This window comes from Grus americana, chromosome 7 (genome assembly GCF_028858705.1).
Source record: "Grus americana isolate bGruAme1 chromosome 7, bGruAme1.mat, whole genome shotgun sequence".
NCBI classification, from domain to species: Eukaryota; Metazoa; Chordata; class Aves; order Gruiformes; family Gruidae; genus Grus; species Grus americana.
This window is the reverse complement of record NC_072858.1, coordinates 24,379,358-24,399,579: the sequence shown is the minus strand read 5'-3', so window position 1 is coordinate 24,399,579 and position 20,222 is coordinate 24,379,358. Positions and strand designations below refer to the sequence as shown.

At 42.2% G+C, this 20,222-nt stretch overlaps 1 long non-coding RNA gene across 1 annotated transcript in view; it reads left to right on the top strand.

Moving 5' to 3' along the window:
* LOC129208967 (uncharacterized) overlaps positions 1–19,524 on the top strand; it is a 118,888-nt gene extending 99,364 nt beyond the window's left edge. Inside the window, exons 4-5 of the long non-coding RNA XR_008577935.1 lie at positions 17,727–17,892; positions 19,388–19,524. This is a non-coding gene — a long non-coding RNA (uncharacterized LOC129208967). The remainder of the gene's footprint in view (positions 1–17,726; positions 17,893–19,387) is intronic.
* Positions 19,525–20,222: the final 698 nt, after the last annotated feature.

Below are 20,222 nucleotides of genomic sequence, written 5' to 3'. Positions count from 1 at the left end.
TACACAGTGCAAATGAGATCAGAATTTACCTGCAGTTGAGAGACAATTGAGACATCTTTTCTTCATCAGAAGAATACTACCTAAGATTTTTACATAGTTAATTGTAAACAGGTTAAGAAATTGTTCATTAAAGACTTAACATGCCAATGTTGTAATTCCACTCTTTTATCCTGTCTAGCAGTTTAAAAGGAAATGTTGTAACTTTTTTTTACAGTTCTTATGTTTGCCACGAGAAACTGGGGAAATGAAACAGAGAATTAATTAAGGCATTAGCTTTAATGAGAGTCTGAGGGATTTGGTTAATTGTTGGTTTTTTTTCAGCACAATTGATACTTGGTAGCATGCACCCCCCCCAAAAAAAAAAAAAAAACAAAACCCAAAAACCCAAAACCCAAACAACCCTCTAGCACTTAGGATCTTTCATGTAATAACAAGCACATCTTCTACAGTTCAGCACTTGTAAGCAACCCTAGAATAGCAAACCTGTGCAAACAACTTGGATCTTCTGAGAAACTTTGGAGTAAAAAGCTTTTTTGTGCAAAACTCAGCACTTTGTGACCATTCAGACAATGGCAAACCAATGTTCTCAGCTCAGCACTTGTCTGCTCCTCTATAATAATAAGCCAGTGTGAATGTATGACAGAAGAAAACCACTCAGAGAAAGATTTCATTTCCAAGTTCACAAGGAGTGAGTAAAAACAGATTTTGTCATTTACAAATAATTTTTTTTATATACAGAATAAAGTGCAAAAGGTTATACCTGGGGTTTTGGTATGCTGCAATACTCGTTAGTATGGGAAGATGTGATTTGATTTTTTTTAAATTTCCGTGCCAGAATCCTGAGGCCACATTAAGCAAGGAAGGGCGAGGCAGGCTGGGATAACTGGCAAGCAGTGATTAAGGATTTGCGCCTTTCCACAACAACTTTGAGGGCATAATTCTACTGTTCGCTGTTCACCTTTCTAGCTTATAGCTGTATGCCACAGGAAACAATGTCAGCTTGTGCTGCTTGTGTAGCAGTGTGACAGGGACAGCTGGACTAACTGCTCAGGTCTGCAGAGCTGTGTTCTGTCCCCATCCTTTTCCTGGCCTGAAACATGACTCTCCTTTTCCCATATTCTCTCTCCCCATTTCTGACTCATTCCCTGTTTCTTTTTATATACAGAAAGGAATGATTCCAGTGCAAGAGAGGTCAGAACTGCTTCTGCAACTTTGTACTGCTCGTACAAAGGCAGTATCTGATATCTCTCATTCACACAGTGCTATGCAGACTTGGGGGACCAAAGTATCTGGCTTGCTGTAGATTGATTTCCTACAATATTCAGCTCATCTCTATGTCTACTTCCTCCTGGTGGCACTGGGGGAGGGAAGGCTGCGCCTGGAGGGAGGGCAGCTGGATTGGCATCTGTCATGTTGCTACAAAAATAGCAAATCACCATTATGATTTCAGCCACAAAATTATTATATAACCCTGAGTTATACAAGATTCAAGTTTTTTTCCTCACGCTCATGAAAGTGACCTTTAATGACTGTTTTCTGGTCAAATAAACACCAAACTTTTAGGAAAGGAAAGTCCAATTACGTACTGAATGTTCTCAGCTCTGACATAGAGCTGGGAATCTATCTAACAACTGGATTAATGATGAACCATCATAGTCAGAACCTGTTTTACAAACTGAATTTAGCCTATGGAGGATTAGTCAGGGATTTAACCAGAAAAAGGCTGGAAATTCATCTGGAGCACAAACAGCCTTTGTTCAAGAAAGTGCTGACATGTTCCTTCAGGCAAATTTTTCCTTTGGCTGGATTAACTAACCAAATAACTATGCAGAGTGCTTACTCCTGGGTTTGCAAATCTGAATGAAATTTATTGTCTTTACAGGTGCACTGTATATATGACTATGTTAAGGCAAGATCAAAGTCTCAGTCTTTGGGACTGTGTCCTGATTCAGTAAAGCACAGGTCCTATGAAACAGAGGGGATCTCTGGTTCTGAGTTATCAGCAGGACTACTGGTGGTCATCACCAGGTGGCCAAGAAACACTTCTGATACCACTGAAATCTTGTTCATATTTTTATGTCCTTTAGACAAGGAAACAAAACTGAAATCAGGGAGCATTTTAATCTGGAATCTGAGTATTTTAATTCCAGACTCCTGATGGAGGATGCTAGCAAGTTGAAGGGCACTTGGCTGTACCAAGTAACTCATGAACATACACCAATTGTCCCATAACTGTAAGACTATGCTGTATTGAAAATATTACTTTGGAGAGCCCTGTAATAGTACAAGCTATAAATTATGATTTAGAAATCCTTTAATAGACAGTTAATCAATTCAGACACACAGAACTCTGTGTCTGAGAGTGTCTGGTAGTGAGCTAGCTCCTGTACAGTCAGAGAAAAAACCCACTTTTCTCAGGAAAAATAATGTAATTCTCTCTGTATGCTCTTTAGGAGTTTGCAACACCAGTAGAGGTGCCTCCCCTTTTCTGAAATATCTCGATATGTTGTTAGCTCTTAGACATCAGCTTTGTCCAAAGGTGTCCAGTGGAGCCTCCATTTAAGTAAGTCTTAAAGTGCAGTCCGCAAATATATGGCAAATGGTTAGTGTAGGTTTTTCTTTCTTGGCTAAAATCCATATTCTCCTTTAACCCAAGTTGCTGTATTAAGTTTTTAATGATTACTACTCTATTATAGACACTTTTTCAGTGATGTAGCAACTGTATACTCTTTTTCTGAAAGTGTCCTGTGTGCTTGATTTTTCGCACAGTGTTTCACAGACTCATTAATTCAATCCCACCTCCTTTGCCATTAGGAAATGTATATATTTCCCATGTTACAGGTGCAGACATTGGCAGGAGGGATGGCACTTCTCAAGGTTCAGAATCCCATTCTTCATTGTAGGGCTGTTTTCTGGCAGCTGGCTAAAACCAGCACAAAACTACAGAAACCCATCCATTATCTGTTGGTAGGAGAAACAATAGATAATTGATGGGCTGAATTTTGTAGCTAATCTGTGGCTTTCTAGACTCATTCCAATTTTTGCTAGAGAGAGAGTGAGGCATAAGTTACAGATGGGACATGCTTTTTTTCCTACTTTGAAAAAAATGAGTAGAAAAGTGAGCTTGAAAAGATTTGTTGTTGTTACACTGTTTTACTGACATAATGAGGCGGTGAAAAGTGGCAAGAACAAGGAGAGAAACAGAAGCGTGCCCTAATCAGCCTGCATAGGCTGCTTGGTAAGTCTCCTGAGCTAGGGAATTAATCTGGACCTCCTCACTCCACACCATGCAGGTGATTCTGTGACCACTACAGACTTGCCTGTGGCTGCTTTTGGACTTTGGCAACACCCAGTTGCTGTTTGCAGGCCTGAGTGATGCTCTGACTTGTCCGGGCCTATGTCTCGTTCTGCAACGTGTAAGTTGTACGTGTATCGTGCAGCTCATTGCCCCAGCTTACTTCCCCTGAATTCCCTTCCCCATTGCCTTTGGTGGCTCAGAGTGGCAGAGCTGAAGTCAATGAGAATGTCTAAGGAAGGAACTGGTCATGTCTGCCTTTCCTGTTGAGCTTTTTCCCTTTTACAGTTATAGTAGACCTATTAACACATTAGAGAAAGCTGGGGAGTTGTCTGCTCTTACAGAGCGCTTGCGCACACTGTAATTGAGATGTTTCCCAACACCGCACCCCCGTCAGGCAGGCAGAATGATTGTGAAAACATGCCTGGGTCTTACAAGGGGATTTTTGCCTGTTTGAGCATCACAAGTCAAAGTCCCCATTAAGGTAGACAGGGAACGGAGATGCTAAATCTTTCAGAAACCGTTCTGAAAGTTAGGAGCAAAACAGGAAAGCAAAGAATAAGCACGTACCAATGTAGACATGCCCTGCATCCAGGTGAAAGAAGTTAACAATGAAATAGGCAGTGTGAACTTAGAGGAAGGACTCCTCAAAGGCTCTATGTGGGAACTGAAGAGGTTTGTCAATCTGGAGACATCCCCAGAGCGTAAGCAGAGGAGAGTGCAGATCATTGTCTCCACTTTGGACTGGAGGGACTGAGGTCTTTGGAAAGAAAGTGGGCTATGATGAAAGCAGAGCTCAGTGACGCATACACGAAACAAGACAGTGGTTTGCAGAAAGCTGCTCGTGCTGGCTTTTGCAGAGCTCAGTTTGGATATAGACACACCAGCCAGCTCCCTTAGGAGTACATGGAGAGAGGGGTAGCAAGAGGAATTGATCAATCAAGGAGGGAAATGGTGTTATGCACTGCCTTGCTCCATAGACACTTCACTACATGTCTCCAGTCACCTGCACCCCAGGTTGTGTGAAAGGATCACAAGAACAGGCAATGTATGGCTGAAGGGAAAATGACAAATGAGCTGGGATCCACATCCAGGAGAGAGGAAGTCCAGCTTCCTGTACTTTTATGTCATTGTTTTACAACTGCTCTTCATGGTTTTGTTTCCTACTGAATGTTAGCTTTTCGCCAGATGCAGTTGTCTTTTAACAGATCTCTCATTGATTCCCACATTGTTCGGTCTATTTGGCCACCTGATCTTTGATCCTGGCAACATCCAAACTCTAGTGTCATGGAAGCCAGCACTTCCAAGATAAGTTACTCACTATCTTTACCCATATCTCTGCAAAGAGAACTGAGATTATAGGGTTGTGGGGAGAGAAGCCAATGGTAACATAATGGAAACTAGACAGAAATCCCACCTTCTCTCCTGGTATATCTTGGCAACCTGTTGGGACTGTAGCTTTTCTTCCAGCTCTTGCTGTCTGTGGAAGGCACCATAGTAATGAGAAGTTAATTCTGGCTTTTAGGCTGTCCATCCTGTGTCCTGAGATCCACGTAAAGAAGCAGCCTTATAATTCACTTCCTCGTTGCAGTGTAGAGTATTGCAGCTCTGTGTGGGAACATCTGTTCCTTTCTTTTGGTTATTGGAGGCTTATTGGCTGCTTAGTTGAGAAAAGCTCAAATAAGCAGATGTGTTAAAGTAGGTGTGGTTGTCTCATCTAATACACAGGCTTTTCTGATCAGAGAAGACTGTTGAGGACTAACCTTTTTAGTGTATGAGGCAGTAGAAGCTGTCTGGCTTGACTCATGGATTTGACAGAGGAGTTAGTAAGTTTACCTGAGGACATTCTGAAACATCATGAGACTTGCTGTAGCTAAATATAAGGCAAGTCAGTTGGTGCAACCCTGGGAAACAGAACTAATGGGTGGTGTGGTACAGAGACAGCAGAGCCTGCTGAAAGAGGCAGACAGACTCTCCCACTGACTTCTTGCAAGGTGTCAAGGCAGTCAGGCTCAGCCATGGCTGTAGAGCTGTGGCTGGAGCTAATATCAAGTGTCTGCAGATGTTGGAGAGGCGAGGAGGAATGATAAGAAGATAGAAGAATTAATAGGACAAGGACTGCAGATAGTTGAAAGCTGAGAGTTTCAAGGGATTCCAGAGTACTTAGGATTTTCCATCTTGAACCCGGGATGATTCTTACTTGAACTTAACACACATCAAAGTAGCCAGAAAATAGACTTCTGCCAGTCTCCTTTTAGACCGTATATTGATTTGACTAGCTAGCAGGAAGAGAATGGTTGTGTCCTGCAAGAGATGTGGCTTAATGCAGCCAGAGAGAATTAGCCAGCCAGAGTACTTGCTATACAGAATAAGCCAGTCTCGGCACCACATAGGTACCTCCAAAGCCGGTTACTGTATTAAGCTTGTTTGTCACAGGTGCAAGAGATGTTTTCTGATTTTAACCTGCCTCAGATCTGGCCTCCAGTTATGGATGTAGAGGAAATGTGTTTTGGAACTTGACCCTACCCGCAGGTAACTCTTTCACTGCGTAGTTCAAGGATTTAACAAGTCTAGCTACCTCTGACAGTCTTGCTGTGCATATCTACCTCTTGAAACTGACCTTTCATGGCTCTTCAACCTGATTCTCATCTTTCAAATTTGGCTACTGGTGCTTCGTTTCACCCAGTACTTTCTTTACTTTGTCTTTCTCATTTAGAACCTGAACCCTCTGGGGTTTACATACTCTTGGCTAAGGCACAGCACTTCAGCTTCTCTTTAGCACTTCCAAAGCTTAAGGAAAGAAACAGAAATGTGCAGCAATGTGGATATGATACCCAGTCATCAGTGAAGCCTCACATAGCAAGGCTTGCTCTTTCAGTGACCCCAGAAAAGGCATGACCACCACAGCTTGCAGGTAGGACTGTCACCAAAAGAGAGTAAGAATTAATTTGTGGCTGATATTTCTAGTGCCTGATCACTGAGCTGCATGAACAAGTCATACAGAAAGCAGACTAATTTCCTACATCTGAAAAGACTTGGATTTTATTATCATTTGGCCCAGACTTGAACTAGGGGAGATATCTTGAAATAGAAGTAAAAAATCAGCTAAGTATCTGAGTATCACGTTGACATGTTTTCAGCAAGCTACCAGAGGGTGGGGAGACTCCCATGTTAGCAATCACATGAAAATTACAATATTCAATAGCAGCACCCACAGAATGTCCATCTCCCTGTAGAAACTGGTTTTGCTGCTACAAGCACATTCATGTTGAGATCATTATCTACTCAACAGTTTTTGATTCGTTGTACTTAAGAGGATATGCCATATGTTTTGAAGGTGGATGGCAGAGAATTTGAAGACTGACTTTATATACAGGTAATTTAAAATAATATAGCACATTTGTTTTAAACTGGAAGACCAATAGATTTTCTATATACCAACTTACACCGGAATCACTCTACCCACCCCTTCTGGAGTTCGAAGAAGCAATATTACAGACATGGAAGATGTAATGAAATTCTTCTGTACGACAAAAATATATATTTTAGAACAGCTGTTATTCAGACTAGCCATATCTATAGACTTTTCTTTCAGACCTTTCCAGATCTAGTTATTTGAATGACAGTCCCGAGGTCTTTTCTTCTTTCTGGGTACAACTATGTTTCAAAGGTGTTTTCAGCCTGTAGTTCCAGCTGTCATTGTTCTTCCAGCTTCACTCTGCCTGACCACTTCCAAACAACTTGCTTGGAAGGGAGCTGTGATTTTTTGATGGTACAAGGACCCAAAAAAACTTACTTATTACTTATGCATCTAGAGGACAGGAGTCACAGAAGGACAACATAATAAAAGGCCAGCATGCAAATTATTCTATTAAGTGCTTAGCATCTTCCTTTGCACTGAAACAGGCCCCACTTATCCAAGTGTCACTACTCACAGGGAAGCAAAATTTCAGCTCTTGCTTCTTCTATTCTGGTCAGATCTTCAAAAATTCCATTAACAAGTGCACATTCTGTGGCACTGTTCCACTGGAAATGTCTGGGGCTTGATCAGAGGCCTTTGATACCTGTTTTGCTATCAGTTATCTGAAATCTTTTCCTTTTTTTCATGGGAGTATATAAAACGACCATCATTAGGTTTAACTCTTAGCACTTTGCAAGCAATGCAGTAGCCACCAAACAGACAAGAGAGTCAGATAATAATCACTGATAGCACCCAGGTGCTTCACAGGGAAGCTGCAGCAAAGTTTGTTATTATCTCTTGCACTACCTTTAAGGTTTTGCCTGGAGGCCAGTGCTGAAGTCAGGCTTCCAACCTGCCAGGAAATTTACAACTACTTGCTAAGTGACCCTCCCTGCCTTGAAGACTTTCTGTTCTACAAAGGCACTCTTTTCATTTTATAGGCAGAAAGGTGATGCATAAACCTAATCCAGAGTTGGATTTTGCGGCAGGTTGACGCTGACTTGCCTGATGTCTTGCAGAGCATCCATGAGAGAACCAGAAATGTTTTCTGGGAATGCCATGAGTTTCAGCCCTGTGCCTTTCTTACCCAACCTCCTTTATAGGCCAGAAAGATGCGGAGTAGCGAGTGACTGAAGTTTTTAAGTCATTCTAGTCAGTGAGGGCACTTATGGTTATGAAAAACACCCGAAATTGCAGATACGATGGATATGCAAAATCTCACACACAACTGTGTTAGAAGTTGGTATCTCGTTTCAGTTCCCATAAGAATGAATATTCTGCCAAACAGAATGTTTTCAACAGAGATTAGATTGAGTTTTGCTCCATGTTTTCTTTTTTCTTTTTCCTTTTTTTTTTTTTAATCTTTTATTGAGGAGAAAAACTCTCATGGAAAATCATACAGTTTATTTCATCTGTGTGAGAAAGGGCAGGATGTTTTGCTGGTTAACTCATCATGTGTGAAAAATAAAATGTTGCCAAAACCTACATTGAACATACTTCCTTAAGAAAAGCAGGTTAAATTACATTAAGCCTCAAGGGGTTTTAGTCAGTGTAGAAAAGTCAGTCTATAGTTTCTACTATACCAGCACGTTGGAATGTCCATACTTGCCCAGAATATTGCTTCTCTATTATACAGCCTTGTGAGCTGTACAATTTTATTTAACATGCTAGTCTCTGATTACAAAATGTTTTTTTCTTTTTTCTTTTTTTTTCTATATGTGGAGATTTTTGGAAAACTCATCCAAAATCATTTTAGACAATATTTTATCTTTCTGTCTATATACATCAAAGCTTGAGCCAGAATTCCTTAAATCTTCTGAAATATCTGTACATGAAGGGAGCAGAGAGTGATGAACTGGAAAAATGCAGAGGCTTGATAACATCTCAAGTAATTCTTATATCTTTATGTTGCTGGAACATGAAATGGCACTTATAATAAAAAGTTAGGTATCTGAAGATGACCTGTGTTTGTCACTCAAGTTATTTAAAATTTTTATCAGGTCTCTTGATGCCTATTTTACAGATGTAACCTCCCATCTTGCAGACAATGCATATGGTGCACTCGGTAAATGCATTTACTACTTAGAATAGAAGAATGATGCTTGCCTCTGCAGACACTCATATGAGTCATCCCCATGATTTTAGTGCAGATTTTCATGAAGCACCTGCATGACAAAAAGTTGGTAGAACCAGCCTTTAATTCCATTTTAAAATGTCTTCAGGATTTTCCAGGGTGAAAAAGGCTCTAAAAAGACAGAAATACAAATAAGTCATCAGCAGCGAAATGTGGCAGTTCAAGTTTTATTATCTGAGTGCTGACAGGTCACTTCCCCTTTGCCTCTTGCATAGGGTGTAATATTATCACCAGTCAGCACCAGCCATTTGGCTTGTCAGCAGAAGGACAGGGAAATCACACACCAGGCAGGGAAAGCTTCTTTGTTTCTTTCCCAGGGAAATCCATGACAGGAAACAAAGGAAGAAATTATAAACGATGATCAAATAAGATAGAATCATCCACTCGGGAATTTCATTCTCTTTTCACTGGGCAATGAGAACAAAAGGCTCAATGTTTAGCTGCTCTGATCTCGAGAGAGCCAAGTCAGTTCTCTGAGTGCTGGGGCTTTAATGGTGACTAAAAGCAAATGCAGAGAATAGTTACATTCCAAGGGGAGGGCAAGTGGAGCAGGTTGGGGACGGACTACACCTCCAGCAGCTATGAAGCACTATTAAAGAATCCACCTTTGCAGATAAAAGTTTGGTTAGAAATTAGGCTTTTTTCTTGGTGCGTGTCAGCCTGACCTATGAAACAAGGTGTAGCACTTCAAATGCACAAATATGCCACTGGCCCTCAACAGAGCCCTTAATTGTACAGTGGTTAGGGAATTACTGCATTGCTAGGAGCATGAAGTGCTCGGTAGTCCCACAGCTGTCTGAAGAAACCTTTGTGCTGCTGCCAAATAGTTTGTGGGGACATTAAAACAAGCAGTGAACTCTCAGCAAAAAATTAGGCTGAGCTCCCTTACTTATAAAGATCGGCAATGTTTCTGGGCTCCAAATCTGGGCAGTCCTGCCCTGGTGCCCGTGCCAGTAAGAGAAAAATCTTAATCTTTCCTCTGTTCCAGCTTTTGAGGGGATGCAGATACCTGTTTGATCCCTGCTATGTATTGGTGTGTCATGGCCATTTATCTCACCTCCCTGTCAAATACCGTTGGCATGCTTGAGTCCTTATGTAGACAGACATCAGCAGCTGGAATGTGGACTCCGGGGAAGTGGTAAGTTATCAGATGCAAGGGACATATCCTCATTGGATGTGATTTTACAATTTTGTTCAAAGCGTGCAACTAGTGGAGACAGAAACTTGACAGGCAGACAACTTTTCTGAAACATAACAGTTTGATTATTTTTTTTAATGGCAAGAAGCCGATGCTTTCCAGCCTGGCCAGTGTAGAATGGGAAGGTCCCACACATATGGAATGAAGGGATTTGGTTTTGGAGACATAGTTGAATTGTTCTGCTAGTTAATCTAAAAGTGTAACTTCAAGCAAAGTAGGAGAATGTTATGTAGATCTGAACTGTTTGCTACCGTCTTGTTTTGTTGGTTTAGGTAAGTCAGAATTTTTCAGTTTCTCACTGTACATATCCATTTAGTGGACTATAAAGCCTACTTACCACCTAGACATGCTGTGTAGTTTGACTAATGACTATGTGAAGAGCATGCTGCTGTCCAAGATAGAAGATGTTTCAGATGTGCAAAGCCAAAGGTGTTTTTAACAGAGAAGAGTTTGAACATCCATGCTGCTAAGGCTTGGTTTTGTTCCGTTTGGAAATCTTTTTGAAAACACATGTGCAGAGGCAGCCATTCTCTGAAATAATTAAGAACTAAATTTAGCAATTAAGGGGCCAAATTTTGTGATGAAATAACCTGACAGTTGTGTCAACAGTCAATCACCAAGCAGCAGCCCTGGGAAGGTCAGGTGATGTTTCCTCAGCGTTCCTGCTGCACAGGATAAAAAAAAAAAAAAAAAAGAGCTCTGCAGCGTAGAAGCGTTTTAGCAAAGTAGCCTTTGATTATATGCCTCTATCCCATTTTGGCTCCGTACTGTCTTTTTCAGGCCTGCCACTCCTTGCTGACACATTACCAGGTCACCTCCGCTTCCGTGCTTTTGCTCTCTTTTTCCCAGGCAGGCCACCCGCCAGGTCTTTTTGGACAAGTGGCATTCAGAGAGCCTAAGGAGGTCTCCTCTGCAAACCGGAACTATTCTTCAGGCTAGATAGAAATCTACCAAAACTGCTGGAAATTTTTAACTGCTTTTAATGGCCATCAATGCAAGTACTACAGATATTCATATCCTTCCGTTGAACAATACATATGGCTGCTTGTGAGTCAGAATGAATTTTCTTGGCAACCAACAACGTTGGTTGAATTTGCCAAGCCCTAAGTTATTCAGTGTCCTTCCGTCTCTGGAGCATTTTAATCTCTGCAGCCATGAGGCTCTTGAATGAAGTGTTTGTGTCAGGCAGCATTCTCATTAAACAGGAAGATGGCCTTTCCTCCTGCCAGTTTTCAATGCATTTCCCGCTCAATTCTCTGGCGCCCACTCACAGAAATAATGGGTAAAGCGGCCTTACCTTGCTTGCGTAGGTTTCTGTTGTCTATGGCATGAGTACACCTGGGAAAAAAGCACCAAAATGCAGGTGCATCTTTGGAAATTCTCTCCCGACTTTTCAAACATCTTTGCCTTCAGTTTGTTTCCTATCAAGTTTTTGCATGAGTTCCATAGGAAACAGTAGGAGCTGATCTCACCTTCTAATGTGACTGATAATGTGACTCTTAGCAGCTGCAGCTAAATACTTGCCCTGGGAATGAATAGCATGGTGAGTGTGTGGGTTTAGGAGGAAATGGTTCCATGTTTCCTTTCATACTGCTTTCCAACAGGATGATCTTACTTTCCTTCATTGTATTTATTGCTGACTAAAGCTTTCTTTATAGGATGGCTTATCTCCTTCCTCTCTTAAGTAGTGTTTAACCTTCAAGGAGCTAGTTTGTTGCAGATGGGACAATACAGATGTATTGCAAGTACATTCTTCTGTTTGGGCCTTCATGAATATAGAGTAGCAGTATATCATAATATGTTGAATACCTGGCCATGTACCAACTCTGTTTGGCGCTCTCAATATGTTCTGTGGATGGAAACCAACCGGAAGATCAGGTCTGCTCCCACCTTCTAGGCTGCTGGGAAGAATGTTGGTGGTGCAGATAATTTAATCTAAATCTATTCCTGAAAACTGTTAATGGAATTTTAAGGAAACGAGACTCAGCCACATCAACACTCTTTGTGCTTTAGTGTGTCTGAAATTGAAATTTGAGCCTGATTGTTATAGGGGAAGGATATTTCTAATGAGAAAAGCAATGAATGATTCCTTTTCTTCTGCAGAGACTGAGAAACTCTGGCTGCAGGCTAGCACCTTTGTACACAACTGTCAGCGTAAAGGTGAACACGCTTGACAGTGCTGATTCACATGCTATGTGATATTGTGTTCCAGTTTCATTACTGACAGTGGCTTGAGCAAGTGACTCTAGAGAAACCACAATCTCTGTGCTCAACTGATCAGCTACTTACAACTTTATTTACTTAATTCATTTATCCTTACACCCGTTCTCAGGCCTTGCATGCATTTGTGGTGAGAGTTAGCGTATTCCTATACAACTAAGGAAAGGTTATGGGCCTCTGAAAAAACAGTTGCATTCAGAAGCCACTGTAGCGTGATTAAGTATGTTTTCATACCATATCAGCCTTTGAGAAGGAATGCCTACCTATTTAACCAACCATCTGTGGATCATACTCTTAAAATGAGTGAGTCATTGAAATTCTTTAATGCCTAATGAATTGTCAGGTATTTTTCAGTTCTTTTTCCCTTTTCCTAAGGCAGAAAGTGCCTTAGTGCGTGGGTATGCAAAGAATATATTCACTGTGTCCAATCATTTTTCATTTATGGTGCTTTACTTTATTGCAGGATATCCATATTGGAGGTCAGTAAGCAGAAAGGTACAGTCAGTTTAGCTGAATGCTGAACACATTTAATGAAGCTGCTGCAGCTTCAAGTGTAAACAGATTCAGTCACTTTAAATCTGGTTTATATAAAGTTAGCTTATACCTGTAAGTGACAATTTAACTTATAATTAAACAAAACAGGGGCACATGGATCCTATTCATAAACACAGAGTGGACATTAAAAATTACCCTCCTCAGCTTCCAGCTTGAATCTACTCCTTCGTTACTTGGTGCCTGATAATTGGAAAAGTAGGGCAAGTACACACTCTCTAAGTAGTGTTGGAGGAAAGACCTTGTAAACAAAAAGCTACGAGACAGGTATTCTCATTCCTTTCCCAATTCATTAAGCAATGCTGTGCTTTCTGTTGTGCCTGTTTTCCTGCTCTCTCATGTGTCAGTGTGGGATTTTCCTTTTCTTCAGGCTAAGACAAGAATGAGGGAATACTGAGGAGCTAATAAAAAAATTGGTTTTGATCAACTGGGAAATTCACAGCTACCTAGTTATAACTAACACGGCTACTCAAGTTGCCTGGATAATGAGAGGTCTAGTCCGTTACGGACTCTGTTAAGACAGTTATATATTTCACGTGCTTTTGAGAGTGTCATCATATAAGAAAGTATTTGATCTACCCAGTTTGGCATCCTGCCTTTTGACCTGGCTGGTAACTGAGAGTTAGGTGATCAGCACAGTTTCCAATCTCTTCTCTCACCCTGAAAACACACATAAGCTGCTTTACTGTAGAAGCCAGTTTTATGCCTTGGAGGAACCCTTGATTCATGAGTTGCAAAGCTGAGTTTTACTACCAGCTCTGCCACTGACTCACACAATGGCTCTAAGCACCTTCATTACTGGTAGGTTATTTAAAATGTCCAGCCCAGTAATTTAAGGTTTGTCTGTTGTTATGATTCTTGCGAAGTTTTGTAGAGACATTATTTATTTTCAGTGCCAACCAAATCTATTCAAATCTATTCAAATTAATTCCCTGAATCAACATCTTAAAACATAATATTTTAGTGCAGGTACCTGCAAATTCTGTTAATAGTCAGAAATGTTAGCTGTCTGTCAGGCTCAACAAGTGTCAGTCTGTTGAGTTGAAGATCTCTTCCACAGCTGAACTCTGCTCACGTGCTGCGTCACCTGCAGCTTCTCCTCTGTGAGAGGAGGATGAAGGCCTGGTGTACAGCTAGAGGCTAGGAGGAGGCTTCCTTCCTTCCTTTGCACATAGCTGGTGAATCTGCTAATGCTGTATGTATGTTTATTCAGACAAAAAGCTAAAAAATACAGAGACAAAACCAGAGGATCCAAGGAAACAGAAAGCAGTTAATGAGGGTATGTGTAGGTGAGTTTGTAGGGAGCTGGGTACCAAATGAGTGGAGGGTATAATACTGTTTGAAAAGATTGGAAGAATTATTTAGGTCATAAATACGACTGGATGGAGAAGAGGTACAGCTCCATTGGCATTTCCATGGCAGAAGCTATTTATGCAAGAAATGTCACTTAGGGGAACCCCTGGTACAGACTGTACAGACAGTGTTCACTGGTTGTGAGTATGTGAGTATTTAGGCTGGAAATTGAAAGTTCTCTGACGATCACAGCTACTGGTCTGGAGTACCTTCCCAAATGATGAAATGAGGCAAAAAGCTTGTCGCTGTTTCACAGAGAAAATCAGTCATTTTAAGAAACAGGATTTTATGAAGTGGCTTCCTTCAATAACCAGGGACAAAATCTGAGGCTCAGCATGTCTCCTTAATCTGATATTCTTAATATTTGTTCCCTAGCAAATTAATGTATTACTCTTCTAAGGATCCTTATACTGAGGTTCTTGTATGTTTGCTTTTGAGCATCTGTGTTTGGATAATTTAATCTTTGTTTTCATCTCTGTCACTGGACTTCTTCAAGGAAACCAAAATATTTTGTAGTAAGAAAAACAGTGCTATCAGGCACAGGCTGGAGACGTAACGGAAATACCCCATGCAGCGTAATCCAGTTCTAATTGGTCACATCATTCAACTATGACTAGTTAGAGAAGACACGGGAAAAAAAAGTTTGGCCTCAGAAACACCAAAATGTGTTATAAAAGTATAAATATAGAAAATTAGTAAATCAGAGTAAAACTAATAATATGGAAAATCTCGGCAATCAATCATCATGCAATAGGTGAGACGATTGCAGTGTATTACAGGTACACATGGGCTTGAAATAAGATATTTTTTGCTTTGGGTTGCACTATAAATATAGTAAAGTTTTGATTCTTGACTACTGTATTTATGCAAAAGGAAGACTAGCTTTTTTTAAAGTTAAACTACTTGGAAAAACAATGGTCATTCTAGATTCCATCATTCTCCGTTTAGGTTAATGTGGTAATTAACGTCTGTTCTTTAAAACAGAGCAACTATTCAAAGCTTTTTTTTTTTTTTTTTTTAATTCAGATTATGTAGGGTGTAGGCACAGCACAAAACTATCCTACCATTGTGCCTCTACCTTTCTTTCAAAGTTATTGTCTTTGTCCTATTCCGTCCTTAGTCTGCCCTGTGACAACCAGTGAAGTTATCTGCCAGCTGCACTGGGCAATTTTCTGGTATTTTCTCTTAAGTGCCTCAGCTATTGAATAGCTGCAGAAACATTGGTTGTAGATCAAAGCCCCATTGTGCTAATTACTGTACGAACACACGACAAGCAGAGGAGCCAATGCCTTCCCTCAAAAAGTACAAGCTAAGTGAAGTACCATTTCTAAGTGACTATGTCTAAATGATTAGCTGGTAGTAGATTTGTTTTGAATCTTACCTCTGTGCAGTATAGTGACAACTAATATCTCCTTATTGAGCCAATGAAGAGTATTTTCTGCCTGTCTTTTCCTCTTTGGATAGTATATAATGCGTTGCCTACAACAGTGAGTTACAACTTTGCTTTCTCTCCTGAGCGTGTTTGCCTGGGGTTGGATGACACAAGGTGAATGTCGGTCGGTGTTCATCGGCATTGCTCCATTTGCCTCAGCAAAGGCAGGCCAGTATGGCCCAGACGCCAGGGCGGTGTGTTTATTACCGTGGGCCCTACCAGTGTAATGGGCAAGGCAGGTTTGTTGCAGAGTGTCTCAGTGAGTCAGGGGCTGTACACACTGCACCTCCACAGACTTCTGCAGCATGCCAGCTAGTGCGTGTGGCGAGGATCTGGTGGGGTATACGTGGGCTGAAAGTACTCAGCAGTCTCCATTTTAGATTACAGGAAGTTTCATTGTTTATTTCCCAGACATAGGTAGTTCATGTGTGAGGATCAGCTAGGCAGCTGCCTTGTAAGAGCAGAGTTTCTGGGAAAACTTTCCATCTATACACAAATTTTTTGATCGATACACAATAAACTTTAAGCTAGGTCATCATAGGCATAAGAAGTATGAAGGGGGTTCTTCTCACCCAAAGCAGTCAAATAGATGTGTTTGTCCAAGATAAAAAATAATCAGGAAACCTTTTTCTTGCATCTCTGATCCCTTTGTGAGAAGGGAATAGGGCTGCTCCAAAGCAGGGAGCAGCAGGGGCAGGCGCAGCCCCATGGAGGTGAGCTGGCAGCGGGGACTCACCCCAGGGCAGGCAGGGCTGTGCCCACCCCGGCTGGACCACAGTCGGCCAGCGTGGCAAGCAGGGCAGGCGCAGTGAGGGTAACCAGCCTCAGCCAAGCGCCCCGCTGACGGGTGAGCCCATAGTGGCACTTCTGAGGTCAGGCCAGGAGGTCAGCAGGGAGATGTGAGGCCAGGCACATGCCTACCCTCAACACAGCTTGGGCACGGACCGAAGCCCAGGGTTGCATTTTCAGCACTGCTCCTGAGCAAAAGCAGGGCAGGCCCCAGCTTCCCAGCCTGGACCCAGATTACAGCCGAGCGCTATCAGCCCAGACCTGGAGCACAGGCAGCTAAGCCCTGGGGCAGGGGAGGTGCACACAGCACCCTGGCAGGTAGAACTTGTAGAGTCCCATGTTGCACTGGCACCTGCGACTGGGTGGTGAAGGTGGCCAGCACGGACTTGTCTCCATTCAGCCCTGTGTCTTGTTGTTCATGCAAAGAAATCTGAAGTGCCTGTTTATTTGCAGGCAATGTTCATGTCAGTAGGACTATGGCTTTGGCTATAATTTCAGCAAGGTATGTAACTGTGAGTGTTAGGGCTTTTTAGTATAACCCATTTGTCAAATTAAAACAGTTCAAAAGCCAAAATCTTTAGAAATAGTGAAATTAATGATTTGCCTGTTCCTGATGTGTGAGGACAGCAATTAATTATATCTAGTATTTACATAGTATTATTCAGCCAAATTACAAGGCAAGATATCATTATTATTTACATAATCCAGAGGAGGAAAACAGGTCTCAGAGAGGTCAAACAAGAGGTGAGCCAGTATGTGTGAGGTCAGTCTTCCAAGAATTAATATTTGGCACATGAAAGCAGAATGATTTTTTTTTAATTTTTCCCCAGAGATACTGAACATCCACAGCTTGCTTTGAAATTACTGGGAACTCAAGCATTTCTGAAAATCAGTCTGTATTTGTGACCCACGTGTACTTCTAAATAGACATGTAACTTCTGGTGCAGCAGTTTGACCTAAGCAACTTGCATACAGAGAAGTCACACCTAGCTCTTACAGAGGAACAGAAACTGAGAGCCATGACTGAAAATCCTGTTTACATCCAGTTTTATTGTAAAGCATCTATTTATCCAGTAGTGGCAGGATGAGAGCAGTAGCTTTGCTCCAATACTCTATTTGAATCTGCCAGTTTCCACTAGTTACCTTGCTGATATTTTTTTCTGCTTTTAGTGCTAGGTTTGCTCACAGCTGCAAAAAAAAGCTGGCTGTGGGGGTCTGTGCAGTACAGCTTTGCTGAGGCAAAGCTTCCTAACCCTCTGACATGTCATTCTCATTTGGCTTATCTCTTGCTAGTGAGAAACGCACTCCACATTTGGGGCTGAGACTCCACACAAACCCCAGGAAGAAGCCTACGCACTGGATTCCAAGGGACTGGATGAAGCAAATTGCACCATTTCCCATCGCTAAAGAGCACCCAGCTGTAATCGGCCCCCCCACTGCACCTCCAACCCACTTCTAGGTGAGTCAAAATCCCAGGATATCAATTGCCCAGCGGAAAGAAGTAATGAATTTTCTTCATACATCAGCAGCTGGGACCGGGGTCTGGAATCTTTTGGGAACAGCCTCCAGATGGACATTAGCCTGGAACTGGAGTGCTCCCAAAGATTTGAGGAACCCCTCTGAGTCCTCAACCAAGGTGCACTGCTGACTATCCATTTCTAGCACCAGTACTAAGCCACTAATTCCCAAGATAGTTCTCAATTGGACCAAATAACTTGCCAGATCTGATGTTCAGCATTGCTTTTACTCACAATAAGGGTTAAGGTAGTAGCTCCATAGTTCTGTAGCTATAGCTAGCTGCTTTTACTGTAGGATCTTATAAGAAAGGACACAGGCCTCTGCTGATACAGCTCCAAGATAAACAGTTAATCAGGCTCGCTTCTTTGGCTGGGTAGGGCATGCCTAAGATCCTTCCTTTCCTTCCCCACTCCCCAGTGCGCTGGCAAAATTTCGCAGAGAAGCCTGCATGGCACAGTGTGTACTAGCTCTGCTGCAGAGCAGATCTTATTAGTGCAGCTCGTCCATCTCTTCCAAATATCACAGTTGTCTTCACATTTTGAAAAGCAATTAAAATCAACAGCACGTAACATATTACATCTGTAGTAAACATTTCCCTTGGCCATGGCAAACAGCCCTGGGAACTCTAAACTGCAAACAACAGCCCCTCCTCCTGTTTGCAATGGGGATGTACGTTTAGGTTCAACACAGCAAAAGTGATTTTCTCCCCTTTTTTTGTTTGTCCTTTGTAAGCCACCTGGGGAGCCACCACCTCCAGAGTATTGCATTTAGAAAAATTAAGTTTCCTGAGCAAATTGGGGCTTATTATTCTGGAGTTTATGAAAAGCATAAACTCTAGTAGAAACAAGTATTAATCACGGATTGCTGAGAGGGATGCACACCCTGCATAGTATTCATTTCTCACTGGCTACAGGTTTGTCTGGTTAATCCCACACACTGATATTCATTAGCTAAATGAATACACCCACAGCAAGAACAAAATGAATTTGCGGGGTTGCTAGCTGGCATAACTTCAGTGACTGTTAACAAGTCTTCATTCTTTATATACCAGTTGTCTGTCATAGCCCTGTATGTGATTTATAGGAGAGATAAGTGCTATCATCATCTTGCAAATAAAGAGTTTGAAGCAAGAAGTGTAGGGCTTGTCTGAGGCTACTGTGGAGCCAGCAACTGAAAATCTGATATTTCCAGGCCCATATTTATAAATGTAAATTGTCTGATGGCGTTGATCTTGTCTTACGGGTCACAACTCTTGCAAGGTGCCTTAGCTGACAAACAGATCCTTTATTTGAAAATAACTTTTCAAGAATGATGAGCTCTCATAGCCCGTTACGTTTAAACTGGATGTTGTCACAGAAATGCACGTCTCATGTTGTATTATCCCTTTGCTCTTTGATCAATTCCTCCTTCTCATTGAGTTTGCAATTTTCTTGCAGGAGATTCCCTATTTTGATTGGATTCGTTGATTACTTGCCAGGGCATTGCAGGAATTAGACTGTGAAGAACGGTGATTTATTTGAGGAAGGCAAGCACCACACCCAGACGTTCCCTCCTACACCTCGGAGCCATACCAAGCCTTATGGTGTGGGTAGGTGCTGAATTCACATCATCTGCACCGCGGTCTGTGCTTGGGGCTGAATTGGGGCAGAGCTTGGATCTTGGATTTACAGGAATCTTGAGCTGCTCTTAGGACAGCAGAAAATCCAAACCGATGTAATTTGTACAGCCTGCAAAAACCCAGTGATCTTATTTTAAATGTTTCTGTCAGTGTAAATTTTTGAACAGGTTTGAACAAGTTCTGTCCTTAACATTTTTGAGTAAAATTTCTTAGACTGATAAGGACACAAAGCACAGCTCAAAAGACGTCTCTGCCCTGTAAGGTTTTGAATACCTTACCCATACAAACAACTCCTTTTGTGGCTTTGGCCACACCTGAGCAGCAGACAGAAAACAGTCTGCAAGCCAGGCCAGGTGCCGGGCCGCCTAGCCCTGGTGACGGGCAGCGGTTCCTTCCCCCCGGGGCCCCGGGCTCGCTCCGCCCAGGCGCGGCACGGGACGGGCCGAGCGGCGGGCGGGCAGGCGGGACCGGGCGGCGGCGCCCCCTAGCGGCCGCGGCCCGGCCCCCGTCTCCCCGCTCCTTCCCCTGCCGTGTTGTCCCGCTGTCTGGGATCAAGCGGGTTTCGCGCTCGCATCCGAGTGTTTCCATCGCTCTTCCAGGCGTGTGCTTGCTGTTGGACTTCTCAGACTGTTCTTTATCACACCCGGCTGACA